Here is a 16,326-nt window from a genome sequence, read left to right on the forward strand (position 1 = left end):
GTTAGAAAATAATAAGTAATTACTTTCATTGCTCTTGTTCCTACTTTGAATTTCTATTGTTTATTAGGTTATCGTGGTCTCGTTTTTATTTTGATGTTCAGTTCATGTTTAGGATTTGTCATGGAGGTTTATTTTGTTATTCAATAAATGTTTTCATTATTCAATAAAATATTTCCTTTGAAAGCTTTACACATTATTTATTGAATTTAGCTTATTGAATTATATTTTTACTTTAGATTAACGATGAAATGTCAGGATGAATGCTTAGTGGATAGTGGTACAACACATACCATTCTTCAAAATAAAAGGTATTTTTTGGAGTTAACATTAGCTGAAAATAATGTTACAACAATATCGGGTGCATCAAAAATTATTGAAGGTTATGGAAAGGCAAAAATCATTTTACCAAATAATACAAGCCTATATATTGAAAATGCCCTATATGCGAGCAAATCCAGTAGAAATTTGCTGAGCTTTAAAGACATCCGCCGAAATGGATACCATATTGAAACATTAAATGAAAATAATTTCGAATTCCTTTGCATAACATCTATTATATCTGGCCAGAAGCAGATAAAAGAAAAATTATGTGCACTTCCTTCTGGAATGTATTTTACAACAATAAAAACAGTCGAAGCAAACATTGTCACAAACCAGAAGTTTGTTGACCAACAGAGCTTCAAATTATGGCATGATCGACTTGGTCACCCTGGGGCAACAATGATGCGCAGAATAATAATTAACTCACATGGACACCCTCTAAAGAACCAGAAGATTCTTTTACACAATGATTATCCATGTGTAGCTTGTTCACAAGGCAAACTAATTATAAGACCTTCCCCTACAAAGATTGATGTTGAAATCCCAACCTTCTTGGAGAGAATTCATGGGGATATTTGTGGACCTATACACCCACCATGTGGACCATTTCGATACTTCATGGTATTGATTGATGCGTCTACTAGATGGTCACATGTTAGTTTGCTTTCAACTCGAAATATAGCTTTTGCTAGATTACTTGCGCAAATTATTAAATTACGAGCTCAATTCCCAGATCACTCAATCAAGACAATTCGTCTTGATAATGCTGCTGAATTTAAATCGCAGACATTTAATGACTATTGTATGTCAATAGGGATTTCAGTTGAGCATTCGATTGCCCATGTCCATACACAAAATGGCTTAGCAGAGTCATTTATTAAGCATTTGCAATTAATTGCTAGACCATTATTGATGAGAACCAAACTTCCATCATCTGTGTGGGGACATGCCATATTACATGCTGTATCATTGATTCGTATAAGGCCAACTAATTATCACCAATACTCACCCTTACAACTTGCTTATGGTCGAGAGCCTGATGTTTCTCACCTTCGAGTATTTGGTTGTGCAGTACAAGTCCCTCTCCCACCTACACAGCGAACCAAAATGGGCCCACAACGTAGACTTGGGATTTATGTGGGATATGATTCACCATCTATTATTAGATTTTTGGAACCTTTAACAGGAGACTTGTTTACTGCGAGATTTGTAGATTGCCACTTCGATGAATTGGAATTTCCAAATCTATGAGAAATAAAGTTGTGTCCCGAAGAACAACAAAAGATTTGTTGGAATGAGAAAACACTATCTCATTATGATCATCGAAATAATCAATGTGAGCAAGAAGTTGAAAGAATCATTCACTTGCAAAGAATTGCAAATCAATTGCCCGATGCTTTTATTAATACAAAGAATGTGACAAAGTCACATATACATGTAGAGAATACCCCTGTAAAAATTGATGTCCCCGTAGGACCAGCTATTATTAAACCTGCAAATGAATCTAAAATACGCCAGAAGCGTGGTCGACCAATTGGTTCAAAGAATATTGTACCCCGAAAAATAAAGGTACAGGAGAAAGAAAATTCAAAAGCTCCCGAAGAAGAAATCTTGGATGATATAGTAAGAGAGATCAATGAACTAAACTTGAATAATATTATTCCTGAAGAATCAAATTCTCATGAAAATAATGAGATTTCAATAAATTATATATCATCTCGGAAATTGTGGGATCGAAATAACACAATTGTTGACAATGTCTTTGCCCTAAATGTCGCCCTTGACATCATACATAATGAAGACCCAGAACCACAATTTCTTAAGGATTGTCAACAAAGAGATGATTGGCCAAAGTGGAAGAAGGCCATACAAACTGAATTAGACTCACTAGAAAAACATAAAGTGTTTGGACCTGTAGTACGAACACTGAAAATGTAATCCCAGTAGGATACAGATGGGTTTTTGTACGAAAGAGGAATGAAAATGGTGAAATTGTAAGATACAAGGCCCGACTCGTAGCCCAAGGTTTCTCGCAGAGACCTGGAATTGACTATGAGGAAACATATTCACCTGTGATGGATGCCACTACTTTTCGATTCCTAATCAGTTTAGCAGTATCAGAAACTCTTGATATGCGACTTATGGATGTTGTAACTGCTTATCTTTATGGTTCACTTGATAGTGATATATATATGAAAGTGCCTGAAGGATTCAAACTATCGAAAGAAAATGGTGAAGCGCCCAAGGCTATGTTATCAATAAAACTGCATAAATCCTTATATGGATTAAAGCAATCTGGTCGCATGTGGTACAATCGTCTTAGTGAATATTTGTTAAAAGAAGGATACACAAATAATGCTATTTGTCCATGCGCTTTTATAAAAAGAACAGATGAGGGTTTTGCAATTGTGGCAGTATATGTTGATGATCTAAATCTTATTGGCACTCCAGAAGAGCTTACAAAACTGTCAATTACTTGAAAAATGAGTTTGAGATGAAAGATTTAGGAAAGACAAAATTTTGCCTCGGATTGCAGATTGAACATTTGCAAGAGGGAATATTTTTTCATCAATCATCATATACAGAAAAAATATTAAAGCGTTTTTACATGGACAAGACACACCCATTAGCATCACCAATGTTTGTTCGATCACTTGATGCTAACAAAGATCCTTTTCGACCACCTGAAAATGGAGAAAAAATCGTTGGTCCAGAAGTACCATATCTAAGTGTCATTGGTGCACTGTCATATCTCGCAAATTGTACTCGCCCAGATATATCATTTTCTGTTAATCTTTTAGCGAGATATAACTCATGTCCAACCCGAAGACATTGGAATGGTGTAAAACACATATTTCGTTACCTTCCGGGTACAATTGATATGAGATTATTTTATTCGACAAAATCAAAGTCTCATTTAGTCGGATATGCAGATGCAGGATATCTTTCTGATCCACATAAAGCTAAATCCCAGACAGGTTATGTGTTTACACGAGGAGACACTGCTATATCATGGAAGTCGGTGAAGCAATCCTTAACAGCGACGTCTTCAAATCACTCTGAGATCATTGCAATGCATGAAGCAAGTCGGGAGTGTGTGTGGTTGAGATCTATGACACAACATATTCAAGAATCATGTGGACTCCCAACAGCCAAAGATGACCCAACAGTAATATTCGAAGATAATACTGCTTGCATTGCGCAGTTAAAAGGAGGCTACATCAAAGGTGATAGAACAAAGCATATTTCACCAAAGTTTTTCTATACACATGAGCTTCAAGAAAATGGTGATATTGACGTCCATCAAATTCGCTCAAGCGACAATGTAGCTGACTTATTTACAAAGGCATTACCAACTTCAACATTCAAGAAATTGGTGCACAAGATAGGGATGCATCAGTTGAAGGATCTCAGATGATTGAGATCAGGGGGAGTATCTATTGTTGTACTCTTTTTCCTTCGTTCAGATTTTTCAATTGGGTTTTTACTGACAAGGTTTTAACGAGGCAGCATTTGAACTCCCACATCTCTTAGAAGTGATTTAATGAGTCGATAATCATCTAAGGAGGAGTATTATAGAAAAGATATTATAGATGATTATTGATATTGTTACATATTAAAGTTCTGTAAATCTACTCTATAAATAGAGGTCTCCAATGATGAATAAAGCACACAAAAAAATCATTCTCTCTTCTCTATATTCTCTACTATTCACAACAAACTTCGAAATGATAACAATAATAAATATATGTTTTTTGTTTGTTTTTTTAAATTGTGATGTTACTATCTTGTCCACAAATTGTTGTTGTTGAGATATTTTGGTAATCACTGAAAATTGAAACATTTGAATTGTGTTTTTGGATTCCTGACAATGTTTGTCAACATATTATTTTTAATTAATTTTTTCAGTATCGTGAGGGATAAACACATTTATTATAATATATAAATATTATCATCTCTTTAAATTGATATTCGCTTTCATTTTTTGACATATTATGAGTCTTGGCCAAATGAGGAACAATAAATTCAAGCAAACGAATACATAAAGTCTGGGGCGAAACCAGAATTATGTGGTAACCATAATTAAAATATAAATCAATAAATTTTTAGTGAATTTATCGATGTTAAGATGCATAAAAAATCTTATATGATAATGTATAAAATTTTGTGATGAAATTTGCACACCATTTTTTTAAAAAACTTATACCTTTAATGAAATTCAAAATGATAACAATAATAAATATATGTTTTTTTTTTTGTTTTTTCCTAGCTATTCTTGAAGAAAAATGAAATTTAGCTACCATTTTTTAGAATGAAAAATTTAGCCATCATTTTTTAGAATGAAATTTAAATTTATCTTCTATTTTTGGATTGAAATTTGCACTCAATTTTTTATAAAAAATATATATCTTTAATAAAATTTAAAATAATAATAATAATATATGTTTTGGTTTTTTTCCCTCTATTAGTGTATTTTAAAATAAATTGAAGAAAAATATAATCCAGCCACCACTTATTGGAATGAAATTTACATTCTATGTTTTTTTAAAAAAAAACTATATCTTTAATCTTTAATGAAATTTAAAATAAATAAAACAATAACGAAATTTACATTCCATTTAAAAAAAACGAACTATTTTCTTATTTTAAAAATAATTATTTTTGTTCTATTTATCTGTTGGGTGCAATAATTGTCCCTGCTTGGTAGAACCATCGAATCGTGGTGCTTGAGCTGCTGTGCGGTTTAAAAAGATTTGAGTTGCACCATTACCACTACCTATAGCTTTTGGTAAAGCGGCAAGCGCTCGGTCCTACAATTGGTATCAGAGCTAAGGTCACGAGTTCGATTCCTATTGATTGCAATGAGTGCAATTATTGGGAGGGAGATTGTTGAGTGCAATAATTGTCCCTACTTGGTAGAGCCATCGAACCGTAGTGCTTGAGCTGATGTGCGGTTTAAAAAGATTTGAGTTGCACAATTACCACTAGCTATAGCTTTTGGTAAAGCGGCAAGCGTTCGGTCCTACATTATCTCTTTTTTTTGTTAGAATAAAATTGAAGTTTACGTTTTGGTTCAAAATTTTATAATTCTCCAATATTTTAATAGGTCTTTGTAGGACCGAGTGCTTACCGCTTTACCAAAAGCTATAGCTGGCGGTAATGGTGCAACTCAAATCTTTTAAACCGCACAGCAGCTCAAGCACCACGGTTCGATCGCTCTTCCAGCAGGGACAATTATTGCACCCAACAATCTCCCTCCCAATAATTGCACTCCTTGCAATCAATGAGAATCGAACCCGTGACCTTGGCTCGGATACCAATTGTAGGACCGAGTGCTTATTGCTTTACCAAAAGCTATAGCTAGTGATAATGGTGCAACTCAAATCTTTTAAACCGCACAGCAGTTCAAGCACCACGGTTCGATCGCTCTTCCAGCAGGGACAATTATTGCACCCAACAGTTTTTTGTAAGACGATATCAAGTAAATATATCTCAAAGACGAGTTGATATTTTTTTATTAATTAATGTTAATTCATTTAAAATAAATCAAAGAAAAATGAAGTTTATACACTGTCAAAATTTTATACTTCTCCAATTTTTGAGTAGGTCTTTTGTGAGACGATATCAAAGATATACATGGATATATATCTGAGATATGTTGACCCGGTCTGTTTTCGTCGTGAAAAACAATGTTTTTCACGATTCGAATCGGATAGGAGACATGTTTCACAAATTTGATCTGTGAAATAGCCTCAAATGAGTTTTTGTGCCAATTTTTATTTTTAACTTAAGTAAATTAACATACATGAATAACGTAAATTATGTGAATTTACATGTATGTCCTTATTTTTGTTAAATAATATTAATAAATACACGTTATTTTTTGTTTTTTGGGTATTAATGAATTTTACAATAAATTAAAGAAAAACGAAATTTTATTTTGGAATAAAATTTACAGTCCATTTTTTTAGAAAAAAATTATATCTTTAATGGAATTTAAAATAAGCGACATGATGCCAAGAGTACGCACAAGAACTTTCTAAGAGTTCATCAATCTCAGTAATACTCTCACTCTTGCACGCTTTAATCTAACAAAACTGAATGATATTGAAAGATTAATCTTTTAATACAAACATTTCTTGATCTTCAGGTCAAATGTTATATTTGTTACCAAAGACAAGAATTTTATTTCTTATAATTGTGATACACCGTCCAAAGCCCTAACAAAGCTAATTATGAACATAATGAGAATTGCACTGACGTGGGTGTCAATAGGCCAAACCGTAAAAATTTATGCATGTCAAACCCAAATAATTGTTTGGTGCCATGAGAGAACACTTCAAAAGAATGAAAATGAGTTTAAATTGGTTTGACATGTAATAATTACTCATATATACATCAAAGTGATAGAAAATGAGGAATAAGAATGAATTCATATCTTTTTTATGCGAAACAAATTAGTCTTACATCTATAGTTACTTAAAATAATTTTATAAGATTCTAAAATTTTTCTTATGTTTTTTAAATATTTTTTTGGCTCGAAAAATAAATTTTTTTAAAAAAATTACAATTATCTTCATGTTTTATGCCCCGTCAAATTTCTTTTAATGAATACTTGTTGAACTTGTAGCTACTTTTCAATGATATGATTTATGTATAGAACTTTATAATTTTAAAATATATCATGAAAAATTCAAAAATTACGGTTGTTGTATGTTCCACACGTGCAACGCACGTACATGTCTTCTAGTACATATAAATATACCATTTTCAATTGTGAATTTCCTTATATGTCATTGTTCATTTAAGTTGTCCAATTAAATTATTAGGTTATCTTAATGGTTTTTTTTGTAATTCATTGTTCATCTTAAATGAATTTGGACATTAATACACATTCCTCTTTATTTCTTAAATTTTATGCCAAAAAAATTATTTTTTTACATTTCCTTGTTCATTTAAGTTAACAAATTAAATTAATATGTCTTTTTAAGGGTTTTTTTGTGATTCATTGTCCATCTTAGATAGATTTGGACATTAATTCACATTCTTCTTTATTTTCTAAACTTTATGTAAAAAAATTATTTATTTACATTCTTTAGTCAATTTTTGTGATTCATTGTGCATTGTCTATGTGTACTCTATTTAAGTAAATTTTAGTTTTGATTTTGGTAAAATTCAATATTCTGTTAATTTTATTTTTATTGTTTTTTCCGTTTTGAATGATATTTGAATGAAAAATATTTTTGCTGATTTATCATTTAAGAGAGCTGTATTATGTCGCGGATTGAAAAATGTCATATAAATAAGTAAATATATATAATTTATTGTCATGATGTATTTTTATGTATTGTGTTTTGATATATTTAGATTGATAAATACTTATAAACATGATGTTATTCAAAAGACTTTAAATATTATCTAATTTTCGTGATTATATTTTTCATTATTAGTCACCTACGTGCATCGCACGTGTACATTTCTAGTATAGATATATATATATTTACACACACTCGAATACACTCATTTAAAACTCGAGCTCGACTCGATTAAATATTCGACTTTCTCGTCTCGAGCTCGGCCAAATCGAGGTCGAGCTTTGATCGAACCGCTCACATGCTACTCAAGATTAGCTTGACTCGTTTACATTTCTAAATAAAAGTTCCTAGATAAGTTGTTAAAAGGTTGTTCAGCTACGACACGATATGATTGTAGTATTTTACGCTAATGCAAATAAATGTCTAGTAGAAAAATTAAAAGACGTCAACTTTTGAAAATAAAGAAAATTTACATCATTATATTTTTCTCTAGAATTATCATATTTGATGTGTATTCAAAGGGAATGTTGATACAGGGAAGTTGGTGGAATCATGCATTAACTTGATTTCTTAATTCATGTATTGTACGTCTTCATACTCACAGAGATGCCTGCCTGTATTATAACGTGTAAAGCAAATACACAGGTGGCGTACAACTGAGTTTTCTGTCATTTGAACATGTTAAATATTTTTAAAATTTTGATGTCTTTCTGTTAAAATGTTTTGGCATATTTAGGTATTGTGTTATGAAATTTTAGTTTCCTTAGAATGGTCAAATAGGTATTATAAAAGAAAAAGGGTCAATAGTTAAGTTGAATTTGAAATTGAAAATATTTACATCTGATTTTATTTGTGCTCTATGAATTTGATATTTTCTGACATTAGTATTATGTTTTGCCATAATGTGTTGAATTTTTTTATCATTCGATCCATTTGAGTAAATATTTATATGTTTAAGAATACAATGTTCTGAATTATAATCCAAAACACCATAAAAATGTAACTTTTTTTTTTAAAAAAAAAATTGAAAACAAAACATTTTCATTAGGATGTAAACGAACTGAATCGAGTCGAGTATGTCAAATTTGGCTCGAAATATATATATCCAAGTGCGAGCTCGATTCGAAGCTCGAAAAACAAAAAAAAGTTTGTTCGAGTTCAGTTCAAATTAAGATTGGGTTTGGATTCGGTTCGAAATATTCGAACATGTTCATGAGTTATTAGAACTATTGTTCGAAAATAAATACTGAAAAAAACTTGAAATCTATTTTTTAAATATATAATTATATTAATCTAATATCAAAAACTCACCAACTATCAAATAATATAATTTGAATTATTGTTTTTAGAACCGAATAGAACCAATCGGTTTGATATAGAATGGTCAAGGGACCGATCTAGACCATACCCATAAACCGTTATAGCGGTCAAACCAGTGTTTGATCAGACCGGTTTACCCTTGTTATTATTTTTAAGAATTTTCATATTTCTTATATTCCTTAAAAAAAGAAAAATATTTCTTATATATACAATTTTATTTTTGTTTATAGATATATATAATTTTTTGATTTTTAAAGTTGGTTAGAAATATTATTTATTAGTATTTGAACTTATATTTGATTTATTTATTTTTTGTTTATTATATATATATATATATATTTGATATTTTTTATATGTTTATTGTTGTTTAGATTTGAAATTTTGAAAAATATTTATTTATTTTTTATTTATATACACATTTAAGATATGTAGAATTTAAAATATAATATTTATTATTATTTTATATAATATAGCAGCCGTCTAATTTGAATGTTCGATTTAACCAAGTCGTTTGAATGAGACATTATTTTAAAGTAGACCGGTTCGATTAGCGGTCCGATTTTGAAAACATTGATTTGAGCTCTGAGTTCGGATCGAATTCGATAAATTCGACTTTGAATCAAATATTTTTCGAGTCAGCTCATAAAGCTCGCGACTTGGCTGGGTTTGTTTACGCCACTGATTTCTACAAATACCCTGTAGCCCTATTCTTTAATGCGAGGATCAGTTTGAATTTAATTTTTCACAATCATCTTGCATCGGAATGAAAAAGTTTGTTCGGACGAGTGATGTGGGCGACCTCACCAAAACAATGCCTAAAGAACAACACAGAACAAAAACAACAAAGGGCAAAAGAATAGCACTAAACCAAGGCCAAATGCATGCAGAACATAAAGCATTGGCTCAACTGTAACTATTTTTACTGCCAAAGCTCGCCATAATTGAAGGTGGCAGTAAGTTTATGATTTGGGATGGGATGAAAGCCATAGCAAGTAAAACAGAACTCGAGGTTACCAGTATTGAGTGAGCCACTCTGTGCACAGGTGAGACCAATAAATGCAGCCCATTAAAGTCTTCATCTGACAGCGGGAATTAAACACCTATTACCTGGGAACTAAATTAAAGATGAGAATTTTCTTTTATTCACAGTCATACCAACTAATTTTGGATTAAAATTTGATATTTCTTCATGTACGAGGACCCTCTTGCGAAACTGATTTAACTAGATAGTATAATAATACAGCTAATCTAATCTAACAATCTAACAATCATATAAATATATGACTTCTAATTGTGAATTTTCTAATATACCCTTATTCATTTAAGTTAGCAAATTAAATCAATGGTTTTTTATGGGTTCTTTTGGCAATTCATTGTACATCTTAAATGACTTTGGACATTAATGCATATTGAATTCACAATTTACCAATGATTTTTCTTTGTTGCTACTAAAATTGGTTGCTAAAATGAGTTGATTTTTTCATGATTGCTAATGAATATTTAATGTTTTTATCTTATCTTTTCTTTTTCTTTTACATATAAATACATCACTTTTATAACAAGTTGATTTTTAAATATGAACTAAGAAGCATCATATTTTTTTATTTAAATATGTCATTTTGTTTTTATGACACTATTTTTTTCTTATATATATTTTTTAATGTTTGCGGATGTTTTTGTGCTTATTATTTTTATTTAACATTGTTTGAAATATTATATGCATAGAAAATTTAAATCATAATGTGTCTACATTATTGTGTCTACACGTGTTTGCAAATTTGGGATCAATGTTCATAGTGTTTTTTCCGTGAAATGGGTCAACTCTACCCGTATTTACAATAATAATTAATATTTTTGTCATAAAAAATAATATTTTTTCATTAGTGAATCAAATAGAAAATTCGTCTCACAAATTTTGTATGTTATCTTATTTATATATCTATTTTATTTAGCAAAATCACAATTAATATTTAATTTAATAAATATTTAGTGGTTTTATTTTAACATTATTATGATAATTTAGTTAATTAAGAGAATTTTATTTGACAAAATTTTGTTTATATTTACTCCATTTGAGTACATCGTGATTTTGGTTTTGATAAAATTCACTATTATGTTATTTTTATTATTTTTCCATTGTGACTTATATTTGGATGAAAAATATATTTTCTAATTTGAGAGAGCTGTCATTATGTTATATTCACGTGGAATAAAAGTGTCATATGAATAAGTGAATATATATGATTTATTGTCATAGTATATATTTTCATTTTTTGTGATTTATATATATTTAGATTGATAAATACTCATAAACAATATATTATTCGATTTTAAATATTATCTAAATCTCATTATCGTATATTTTATTATTAGTGATACATTCCTAGTATCTCTAGATGGAGTATATGAACATTCTCACCCATATGAATGATGGTTAAAGAGACTATGCACCTTATATATATTAATGCGTGCGATGCTCTTTTTGTAGAAATCCTGTCTGCGGAAGAAAAATGGCTTCAAAACCAGGAATTCTCACAGAATGGCCATGGACATGGCTCGGCAGCTTCAAGGTTTAGCATTTTCTTCCTTTTGCGTATCTTCTTCTGCTCACTTATCTGCATTGTAAAGAAATAACATTACAAAGAAGTGATGGTTAATGAGGATTTTTTTGAGCTACAAATATACAGGCAACTTGATTTTAAACAACGGCTCAAATTTGGATCATCCAACTGTCACTACAAGAAAAAAATAGTTGCATCTCCAGCATTAAACAATATCGATTTCTTTTGATACAGTTATACCGGTCTTTTCTTTTTTCTGTGGAAGTGAAAAAAAAATGGTACTTTATAATTAAAACATCCTAGCATGCATGTGTGAATGCTGGTACATTTCTTGGCGGATGTCACTGATGAAAATGAATAATATTTTCCAGTCGGAGGAAGATGAACAAACACAAATTCGAACTCGGCTTGATTTTCAATATCTTACCGATTCACCGAAACACTGTTTTTGTTAATTTCTGATGTAGTATGTGGTATTGGCTCCCTGGGCGATACATTCAACATACTCGTACCTAGTGAAGGATACAACTCAGAGGGATCTATCAAATTTTCTGATTTTCCCAATGTTACTGTCAAGAATGCTGCACAACCAAATATGGATTTCAGTGTCTCGCTATCGGACCGCCAAAGGGAATAATAGAATCGTGGATAAGAGCATTGAATTCGAGCAAGTTGATAGAGAAACAAACTGGTACGATTTTTAGACGAGAATTAACATTTGCACTCGCCTCCTGGCCATCTGTTTAACGAAATGATTTGCTTGCAGGGATGATCAAATTATACTCAGCGGCCTTTTATTCTATCTAGCATCCAAGTATCTCGATAATGGAAGTCATCTGCCCTTATGGAGGACAGATGGGGTTTTATGGACGATTCTACTTCATACAGGTCCAGTGGAGTTCCTCTACTATTGGCTGCACAGAGCGTTACACCACCATTTTCTTTACTCACGCTACCATTCCCACCACCACTCCTCTATTGTCACCGAACCCATTACATGTAAGAACTCATAATTCGATTACCAACGTCGTGAAACTGAGAACAATCCATATCTTTCAATAAATTCTAAAACTTTTCCAAGGAACTGAGAGCAATGATGAACCAATAAACAGAGGGTAACATCACGAGACACGGTTTCTAATCTGGTTAATATACCAAGGTTTCTGTTGTGCTAGACATAATATGAATGGGACAACTGATGATTGTTACTGATCAGGTATATTTCTTTTCTGTTGTGGCAGCCGTAATCCATCCGTTCGCGGAGCATATAGCATATTTTGTGCTATTTTCGATACCAATGCTTTCAACGGTGTTCATGAAAAACATATCCATCATTTCGATGGCAAGTTATCTCACTTACATTGATCTCATGAACAACATGGGTCACTGTAATTTTGAACACATCCCAAAATGGCTTTTCTCCACGTTTCCCCCGCTCAAGTACCTCATGTACACACCATCGTAAGCATCTGAACCTTTGACTCGTTGTAAATTCTCATCACTTTATATTTTCCTTGATACTTTCTTGACATGGTTATTGATTGTTAGTTATCATAAAATCTAAATACAAATTTGAGATCATTCTTGACCCAAGATTTGACTCGATCCCAAAAAAAATCACTTATTTCTAGTGAACTAGTGATGTTGAAGTAGAGCAATCGATTTGGGTTGACGGGTTGGATTACAATTTTATAACCTGCCCAACATATAAAACAATCAATACTTACAACAGCTATATCAAACAAACTCATTCTTTATGCGGAACAAGTAGAAGGTTAGGATGTGTTAGAAATTTTATGTAAGAGTGTCTGTCTAACAGCATATTTGGTAATACAGGTACCACTCGCTTCATCACACCCAATTTCGAACCAATTATTCACTTTTCATGCCATTTTATGACTACGTATATGGTACCATGGACAAATCTTCGGATTCGTTATATGAAAATTCACTTACTCGGAAGGAGGAAGCACCTGATGTGGTTCATCTGACTCATCTAACAACTCCAGAATCAATATATCATCTCCGTATAGGTTTTGCACACTTGGCTTCTGAACCTCACAAATCCAAATGGTACTTATGGCTAATGTGGCCTGTCACACTTTGGTCAATGATGGTCACTTGGATTTACGGGCGTACATTTACTGCTGAGAGAAACGTCTTCGAACACCTAAAATTGCAAACATGGGCGATTCCAAGTATAATATTCAGGTATGCATCGACTGATTTCAAGTGTAGCAAATTTTTTACAATACGCTCATTAACTTCGCCTCCTTGCAGTACTACATGAAATGGCAAAGAGAATCAATTAATCGTATGATTGAGGGTGCTATACTTGCAGCTTCAGACAAGGGAGTTAAAGTTTTGAGCCTAGGCTTGTTAAATCAGGCAAGTTTTTTTTTTTTTTTTTCCATTTTCAGATGAAAGATGATTTTTTTTTTTAGTGTTGCCATTGAATGAATGATTAATTGTTTGAATTATACATGAAAACGCAGGAGGAGGGGCTCAACAGCAGCGGTGAACTTTTCTTAAGAAAGCACCCCCAGCTAAAAGTGAAGTTGGTAGATGGAAGTAGTTTGGCAGTTGCTATTGTGTTGAATAGTATTCCAAAAGGAACATCTCAGGTGGTCCTTCGAGGCAAGCTGTCGAAGATAGCTTGTTCCATTGCCCTTGCCCTGTGCCAAGGAGGTGTAAAGGTAAGTTCGACAACAGCACGTGACATTTAAATTTCTGACATTACAGTCACATTTATTTACAAAAATGAAGTCCGTTTGCGGCTAACTCTTCACTAAGTCCCCACAACGGCTAGAACAAACACTTAATACAACCCGTTGCACTGTGATATTTTAACAAAAGAAGCTCATTTTCTAAAATACACGTGGAGAGGAGCAATTTTAAAAAAATTCCACAAAAGCAACGTCACGGACAGTGGTTTACGACTTTGAAGAAATTATAGGATATGATGGATGGCATTCGGCAAAGTTGCCACATCTCAGCTCTACTAGCATGCCAGTTGACTATCTAACTTTCATTTGACAAATCATTAGTATATATAAACTTGAAGGTTTGTAGGAGTGTATCACAAATTGATTCTAAAGTAAATTGTTCAACTCATTAGAGTGAAATGGAAGAGCACAATATGTGTGGAAAATCTGCTTGCCTGTAAAAAAGCATGGACATAGACAGCAAAGTTGCCCAGGATTGATAGCACTGTCTCAGTTGCTTTGGTTGTTTCTGATTTTTCGTACTTGTAATAGGTATATACAATGCGAGAGGATGAACATAAGAAGCTGAAAGCAATGGTTAGCAATGAGGCGGGACATAATTTGATACTCTCACAGTACGGCACTCCAAAGGTTAGCTTTCTCACTTATTTTTCCACTTCAGTTTCTTCTCTTCTATAGAATTCATTTCCTGAAATATCAACAGGCAGGCTGCATGAGTTATTCTTACTCATTTCGTCAAAACCATTATAATTTTTCAAAACTAAATACAGTATAAAGTTGCTTGGACCATTCCAACAACTCCAGTAGACTTCCATACGATTGGTGGCGTAATTCTATATATCTGGATGTCACATCTTAATTATGGAAAATAATGAATAGTTTGTGCAGATATGGTTAGTTAGAGATGGACTAAGTGAAGATGAACAAAAGAAGGCCCCAAAAGGAACTCTCTTCATTCCATTCTCAAAGTTCCCTCCAAAGAAAGACCGAAAAGACTGCTTATACAACTCCACACCAGCAGTGTTGACTCCCAAGCATCTTGAAAATGTTCTCTTGTGAGGTTAGGGTTCGAACTCTATTGGTTTCAATTAGACATCTGATTTTACTTCTTTATAATTTTAAACACATGATTCCTAACTCCTAAGTTGCTTTAAAAACATCTTCTTTTTCGATTGAACACTTAGAAGATAAAAGCCAAAGAACACCAAGTGTACTGCAGAATACCAAGTACTGTAGAATTCTCATTATAGTCAATACCCAAATCCTTTGCACTTTCGTTTCCTTTTTCAAATTGAACTCTAGAAGTTGATAAAAGCCCACGAACACCAAGAACTGTGAAATTCTCATATTTCAATACTTAGATTCTTTGCACTCTTCTTTCTACTTTCTCTGACTTCCATTGTTAACTTCCTAACTCTTCAAAATGACAGAATTGGTTACCAAGAAGAGTGATGAGCGCATGGCGCATAGCAGGAATACTGCATGCTATGGAAGAATGGAACATGCATGAGTGTGGAAACATGATGTTTGGTATTGAGAAAATCTGGAAAGCCAGTCTCGAGCATGGATTTCGTCCCTCAACGACATCCGTGGATCCAAAGCCCAATTAGATTACAACAGCAACACAAATCTATATACCTAGAGTCTACAGGTGTCAGCAAACAGTAATTTAGTGCACCAGAATCATTTCTACAAGTACTTATGGGTTATCTGATGAAAAAGATAACATATTTTAATAGAATCCAACTCTAAATGGATTTATTTCTTGCATATTACAAATTTTAGTTTTGCTGTAGTGATGAACATCGATAGGTACGTTGCTTTACTAAAGCGATATTGCCTAAGACTCCAGGCCTAAACTTTGTCATCAAGAGATGAGCATTTAAAGCTCGATTATATCTGCCCACGTGACGTTATGCATGTTGTTTTAGAATATGTTTTATATGTCAAGCCCCCAGCAGATATGGCATATATGAAGGGGTTTAAACCAACAAAATAATTTGGTACAATTTTATCACAATCACAGCAATGGAAACAGCTGTCAAGCTATAATTCGGTGTATATCGGGTAAACTTTCATGCT

General features: G+C 32.4%; 1 pseudogene; it reads left to right on the forward strand.

The window, feature by feature from the left end:
* The first annotated feature begins 11,346 nt into the window (after positions 1–11,346).
* Positions 11,347–16,137, forward strand: LOC142552148 (very-long-chain aldehyde decarbonylase CER1-like; annotated as a pseudogene).
* The last annotated feature ends 189 nt before the right edge of the window (positions 16,138–16,326 follow it).

The sequence above is a fragment of the Primulina tabacum genome, chromosome 1 (assembly GCF_025594145.1).
Source record: "Primulina tabacum isolate GXHZ01 chromosome 1, ASM2559414v2, whole genome shotgun sequence".
Taxonomy (NCBI): domain Eukaryota; kingdom Viridiplantae; phylum Streptophyta; class Magnoliopsida; order Lamiales; family Gesneriaceae; genus Primulina; species Primulina tabacum.